At 37.8% G+C, this 7073-nt stretch overlaps 1 pseudogene; it reads left to right on the top strand.

Annotated features, from left to right (window-relative positions):
* Positions 1-3967: 3967 nt before the first annotated feature.
* LOC118575228 lies at positions 3968-7066 on the top strand (annotated as a pseudogene).
* Positions 7067-7073: the final 7 nt, after the last annotated feature.

Below are 7073 nucleotides of genomic sequence, written 5' to 3'. Positions count from 1 at the left end.
TATGCCAGCACAATTTGTTGAAGATGGTTTCTTTTTTCCATTGTACAGTTTTAGCTTCTTTGTCAAAAATTATATGTTTGTAGGTATGCACGTTAATGTCAATGTCTTCAATTCGATCACATGTCAGTTTTTATGCCAGTACCAAGCTGTTTTTATTATGGTAGCTCTATAGTAGAGATTGAGGTCAGGGATTGTGATGCCTCCAGAGGATTCTTTTGGCTATCCTTGTTTTTCTGTTTTTCCATATGAAGTTGAGTATCATTCTTTCCACGTCTGTGAAGAATTGTGTTGGTAATTTGATGGAGATTGTGTTGATTCTGTGGATTGCTTTTGGTAAGATCGCCATTTTTACAATGTTAATCCTGCCTATCCATGAGCATGGGAGATCTTTCCATTTTCTGACATCTTCAATTTCTCTTTTCAGGGACTTAAAGTTCTTGTCATATAGGTCCTTCACATGCTTAGTTAGAGTAACTCCAAGGTATTTTACATCATTTGTGGCTATTGTAAAGGGTGATATATCTCTGATTTCCTTCTCAGCCTGTTTGTATATTGTATATAGGAGGTCTACTGATTATTTTTAGTTGATCTTGTATCCTGCTAGGTTGCTGACTGTGTTTTTAAGCTGTATCAGTTCCTTGTCATTTGCAAATAGGGAAAGCTTGACTTCTTCCTTTCCCCTTAATCTCCTTATGTTGTCTTATTGCTCTGGCTAGAACTTCAAGTACTATATTGAATAAGTATGGGGAGAGGGGACAGCCTTGTCTTGTTCCTGATTTTAATGGTATTCCTTTGAGTTTCTCTCCATTTAATTTGATGTTGGCTGTTGGCTTGCTGTAGATTGCCTTTATTATGTTTAAGTGTGTTCCCTGTATTCCTGATCGCTCCAAGACCTTTATCATGAAAGGGTGTTGGATTTTGTCAAATGCCTTTTTTGCATCTAGTGAGATGATCATGTGGTTTTTCCTTGAGTTTGTTTATAAGGTGTATTAGATTGACACACTTTCATATGTTGAACTGACCTTGCATCCCTGGGATGAATCCTTCTTGATCATGATGGATAATTGTTTTGATGTGTTCTTGGAGTCTGTTTGCCAGTATTTTATTGAGTATTTTTGCCTCAGTGTTCATGAGGGAGATCGGTCTGTAGTTCTCTTTGTTTGTTGCATCATTGTTTGGTTTAGGAATCAGGGTAATTGTAACCTCATAGAAGGAGACTGGTAACATTCCTTCAGCTTCTATTGTGTAGAACAATTTCAAAAGTATTGGTATTAAGTCTTCTTTGAAGATCGGGCAGAATTCTGCACTGAAATCATGTGGTCCTGGGCTCTTTTTGGTTGGGAGACTTTTAATGACTGATTCTATTTCCTTGGTGGTTATTGGACTATTTAAATGGTTGTGTGGTCTTGATTTAACTTAAGTGTGTGGTTCCTATCCAGGAAATTATCCATTTCTTTTAGATTTTCCAGTTTCATGGAGTAGAGGTGTTTCAAGTATGACCTGATGATTCTCTGGATTTCCTCATTGTCTGTTGTTATGTCCCCCTTTTCATTTCTGATTTTGTTAATTTGGATGCTCTCCCTCTCTGTCTTTTGGTTAATTTGGATAAGGGCTTATCTATCTTGGTGATTTTTTCAAAGAACCAACTCTTTATTTCATTAATTTTTTGTATTGTTCTCTTTATTTCTATTTTATTGATTTCAGCTCACAATTTGATAATTTCTCGGTATCTGTTCTTCCCTGGGCAGCATTTTCAAATAATAACAATGCTCATGTTGAGAAAGAAATAAGAAAAACTACTGTTCACAATAGCTTAAAATATAATGGGACTAATGCTTCGAGTCACAGAAATATGAAGTAATTACTCAGCTGGCAATGACCAGGCTAACCCAGCAGAGCCCCTGGTTATAGCCAAACTTAAGGAGTTTTGGTGATATTGGCTTTTGAAAGTATTAGCTGTTTCCTGAAGTAAATTTATTGTGTGCTATTATAGCTTTCCCATCTGATTCTTCCCCAAGAATTTTTAACAGTGTGTTTGATCATTTATTTGGCACAACTTCCCCTATACATTTAGGGTATTTGGATAACATCCCCAGCTGTGTATGGAAACAGTCACACAGTTAATACTTGTTTCCCACATCCAGGTCTTTGTTTGTTTCTCCACTATAAACTTAGAGACCTGCCTTCTTGCAGGTATCTTCATTGGCAGACATTTGTTAAGTGTTAAGTGTCTAGGCAAAAGTATCTCATTTGAGACATTTGGAGACACTCAAGGACATAGAATCCCAATGTTTGAATTTGTTGATTCTCAGCCTGAAGGGATAGGGAGCAAATGTGCCCTGGTCTCACCCCACTTGCAGATTGGAAATTGCTGCCCCACATATAAACAACCATTGGAACTGGAAAGGGCATAGATCTAAGAGGTGAACCTGCTACTATAAGTTTCAGAATGCAGTATACTTTCTAGCTGTTTTCTTAATACCTATCTTTTACACACAGATAAATATAGTTCTCACCCTCATCAAAGAAGCTTTTGTAACATATGGAGACTATTACAAAGTCCCACATCTGGTCAAAATGCAGAGAATTATGGGGCATACAGGATGACATGAGCTACAACAATGGTGCCGAGAAGAAGTTAGCCCAAGTTGTTTATGATGAGATTAGATACAAAGATCAGGACATGATGTCAGTGCATAAACAGCTCATAAACAAAGAAATGAGCATAGGGTGATCTTTAAATTGCTTGGTTGGTTCCTTCCACTTGCTCCTAGGGTTCTGAGGTTTTCTGCTAAAAAAAGAGGCTTACTGTCTAATAATAAATGAGTTCTTGTTTGATTTGATTCTCCACTGCATCTGATTGTCTCCATGTAAGAAGAAGCCTGAGGAACAGGCGAGTGGCATGCTTACCTTTCCTTGGTTCCAGGCCACCTCTTCAGAGGTGACCTAAGTTCCTGGTGGGGCAAGACCCCATAGAGAATGATTGACTATAAGGTGCCCAAGCACAATTGATACATCTGCAGTGAATCCATTCAGTCTAAGACTTGGGAAACACACAGAAGAGGGACAGAAGGACCCCAGGGGCTAAGGATCTCTGTTGATAGTATGTATTCCCTAGTCATGACAGAAAAATACACCCATGAACTCTCAGAACTATATTAAGTGAAATGCACCACCATAATCACACCAGTTGGTATTGAAAAAAGGACAGGAAAATTGTACATGTTCTCTAGATGAGGGAGTACAGCAGGTCAACAGCTACTGAAAGAGAGAGAGAATCAGGTGCCTCAGTAGGGAAATCCCATATTGGTTTTCCAATGACAAGTGCGCCACTCAGAATACATTCACATACAAACAGAACTAATTGGACTCAGTAGGTTATATGTACATCATATCATACACATACACACACACACACATACACATACACATATACATAAACATAAACTGAAAAGTAAAGAAGAAATCATGAATTCGGGAAGGGGGTGAGACATTGGAGGAGGAGAGTGAGGGGGAGAACCATATAGCACAGCTAAGGAATTGAGTTTCTCAAAAATAACCACTACTTTTTAAAAAAAGAATTGCATGTGGTAACATTCTGTATGATCTCTGTAACTTTTATACACATTTGAAACTATTCTGAAAGCTGAATTGTATTAGAAAACATTTTAAATGAAGCCACAGTTCTATGTCCCAGTACCTGTTATTGAGTTTCTTGTTTGGGGTCATGAACTTGGGCTCACAAATGCTGCAGAATGATCTCTGAATGGGTCCACAATTGCTTAACACAACAACCTTTGACTGGTTGTTACACTATTTCTTCCCATCAGTAGTTAGTTTTGCAAGGAACTGTGGGGTGTTAATGATTTCTTTGCCTGCACTATAACTATTACCTCTCAACATTTGCTAGAGCTGAAAAGGTGGCTAAAGCTGTAATCCTAACAGCACCCACAAAGAGCTCTTTGCCATGTCAGACTACCTTTGGTTTGAAGGGATGCCTTTCCCTTTTATGGAGTATGAAAAAGAAATAATTGAAGAAACTCGTGATAAGTTTGTGATCAGAGATGAAGACACAATCATCGTGACTTATCCTAAATCAGGTAAGAACTGTTAGTGAAAATGATCCTGAGTGTATGAGGAAGGATAGGGCTTTGATCCTCATTCATTTGGGTGATGAGTGGAGTGATCTATATATCTGATGTTTAAAATATTTGTGGGCATTGAGAGCCGTGTGTGAGTGCATTTTCACTCAGAGAAAGACCTCCAGCCTGGTCTGTGTGGGGAGAGGGTCTCTAAGCCATGTAAGCAATGCCAGTGGATCCTAAGGCAGACTCTGGCATTGTTCTGTCTCTGTGGAGGAGAATGGAAGGTGGAAATGAGGAAAATAAACAGAAGAAATAGCACCAAGATATAAAGGCATGGATGTAAGAATATGTAGAGGAGAGGACAATGTCAGGAAGAAGAAGAATTACCGTGGACCTTGTCTAGGGAGTGAAAACAGTCTCAAAACTCAAGAAACCAAAAAGAAGCAGCATGGGCTTCGGGGAGGGATGTTTGCTGGGTGGCAGAAGCACTGGACAGAGGAAAGTTTTAGGTTGCTGACATTGACAGTGAAAGAACCTGGAAAAGCCAAGGGCAGTGGAATGCATGAAGAAGGTTCATACAATGGCCCAGAGCAGAGAGCTAGAGAAATACCCAAGGACAAGTGAACATGTAAACATAAATACAAGAGTGTGTGGAAAAGAGACAGAAGGGGATTTATTCACTAAAGAGAAGCAATTCTCATACATATACTGCAGCATGGATGCATCTCAATTGCTTTGTATTAAAAGAAAGGAGCTCCTCTCAAATACAGAGTCCACAACTACATTGCTGTGAAGTATCTGGGAAAGTAGAACTCACAGCACCAGAATGTAGAATGATGATGGCCTAGGACTTGAGGGGATGTTCAGGTGGAATTAACTGAGTATAGTGTCAGTTTTTCCATGTGAAGCATTGGCAATGTACTGGATGAATATACTTTGTGCTTAGAGCATGTGGACATTGTGAACACCACAGGTCTGTGTGCTTGGAAACAGCTGCACTGTAAATTGTACAGGTGTACACTTTTCTACTTGAGGCTTTTTAACAAGTACTGTTGAAATGAGTGACCATTACTTTTCCTTCTTCAGGAACTAACTGGCTGATTTGAGATTGTCTGCTTGATTCAGTCCAAGGGGGATCCCAATTGGATCCAATCTGTGCCTATCTGGGACCGTACACCCTGGATTGAGACGCAAAACGGATATCCACTATTAATCAATAAGGAAGGACCACATCTCATCAGCTCCCACCTTCCCTTCCATCTTTTCCCCAAGTCTTTCTTCAGTTCAAAGGCCAAGGTCAGTGACCACTGGTTGAGAAATCTTTGACCAAATGTTCTTTGAATTTCATCTATCTTGATGGGCCTTGGAGATGTTGGTGAAATGTATTCAGATTGTGTAGGTTGTGGATTGGAAGCCAAGATTCTCATGCAGTAACTAAGGGATGCAGATGTGTCTCTACCTCAGACTACATCAGAGTACCAGAATGTCAAGTACCACACAGTGGTCCTGGGCAGATATATAAAAGAAAGTGAAATATCAACTAGAGCATTCAGGAACTACACATACAGGTCAAGAAGAGGGCAAACTCTAGTGTACAGTGGACATTACTGTTTTGCTGTCATCAAAGTCAATTAGCTAATTGTAATTCTACATATATCCCATGAGAAGTGTGTGAATTAGTGTGTGAGAGGGTTTCTCAAAGAAGAAGCAACCTGACCAGGCATCAGTGCTCTAATCACGGAAATTGTTCAGCAGTCATGGCTCAGTTGTACCCACTGTGTGTTGCTGTATCTAGCTCTCCATTGAGATCAGTAGCCACAGATATCACCCACACCACTGATAGAGGATCTCCAGAATTAAAAGTGATATGCAGGTTCTGAACTATCATAGTTTCTAGTTAATAAGAATGTTTTCTGGAATGTTCTGCACCATGGAACTTAAAAATATTTTATATGTAAAATACACAGACAAAAGTAGAACTATTATCTGTCTTGCTAAATCAAAATGAAGTTGTGACATTATAAGTATGTGTGTTATGTGTATTTAGTGAAATCTTGGCTGGAGAAATTGAAGTTTACAAAGTTGAATTCTAGAATAATGTTACAAAGAACATTGGTACAAAATATGAATTTCCTTTTACTAAAATTATTATTTATTATTAATTTGTTTCTTTTGTTTGTGATTATAACATAAATATATGCAACATTCCCCTTTCTTTCTCTCTCCAAGCTTTCCTCCTTTCTCTATTTCAAATATGCCATCTTTTTTTCATTAATTGTTGTTACATCTGTATATGTATCTATGTATTTCTCAATATTTAAATACAATCTGCTCAGTAAATAAAATGTTACTTGTATGTATGTTTCCAGGGTTGAGCATTTGGAATTGCATATCCAATTGTTATGGTTTTCCCAGGGAAAGTCTATTTCTCCAACTCTCTGCATTTCTGAGTTGCCTATAGGTCTTTGTGTTCACTGTTGTGAGATCTGCACCATGATTCTTTGAATGTTATATTTGGTAGTTACAGTTGTGGAAAACACTTAGTTTCTCATATTGCAGATATATTTAGCACAGTACTCATCTCTGTGTATATTAGATGTTCTTTCATATTGGATGGATGGTTTTTCACACTGTAAGATATTGATCTTTACAACTTTAGGATCAGTCTTGAAATTTTGTTATTGTTGTTTTGTTTTTAATGTTTTAGTGACCTGAGCAATTTCGCTGTTACATGTTTGTAAATTAAATAAATTTATAAAATAGGATTCTCACTATAGATAGCTTACACTTATGTAAATATTTTGTCCAAATAAAAATAATATTTTTAGAAACCTCATAGAGTTTATTGATATTTCATATAAATTGTACCAGTTAAAAGTTTTGGAATAGCAATGTTGACCATCATGTACATGTTTCTCTATTTAAGGTGATCTATGTCATCAGAAATCCCAGAGATGTTCTTGTGTCTGGTTATTTTTCTGGTAAGAC

The sequence above is a fragment of the Onychomys torridus genome, unplaced genomic scaffold (assembly GCF_903995425.1).
Source record: "Onychomys torridus unplaced genomic scaffold, mOncTor1.1, whole genome shotgun sequence".
NCBI lineage: Eukaryota > Metazoa > Chordata > Mammalia > Rodentia > Cricetidae > Onychomys > Onychomys torridus.
The sequence above is the reverse complement of the archived record's forward strand: the minus strand, read 5'-3'. Positions and strand labels throughout refer to the sequence as shown.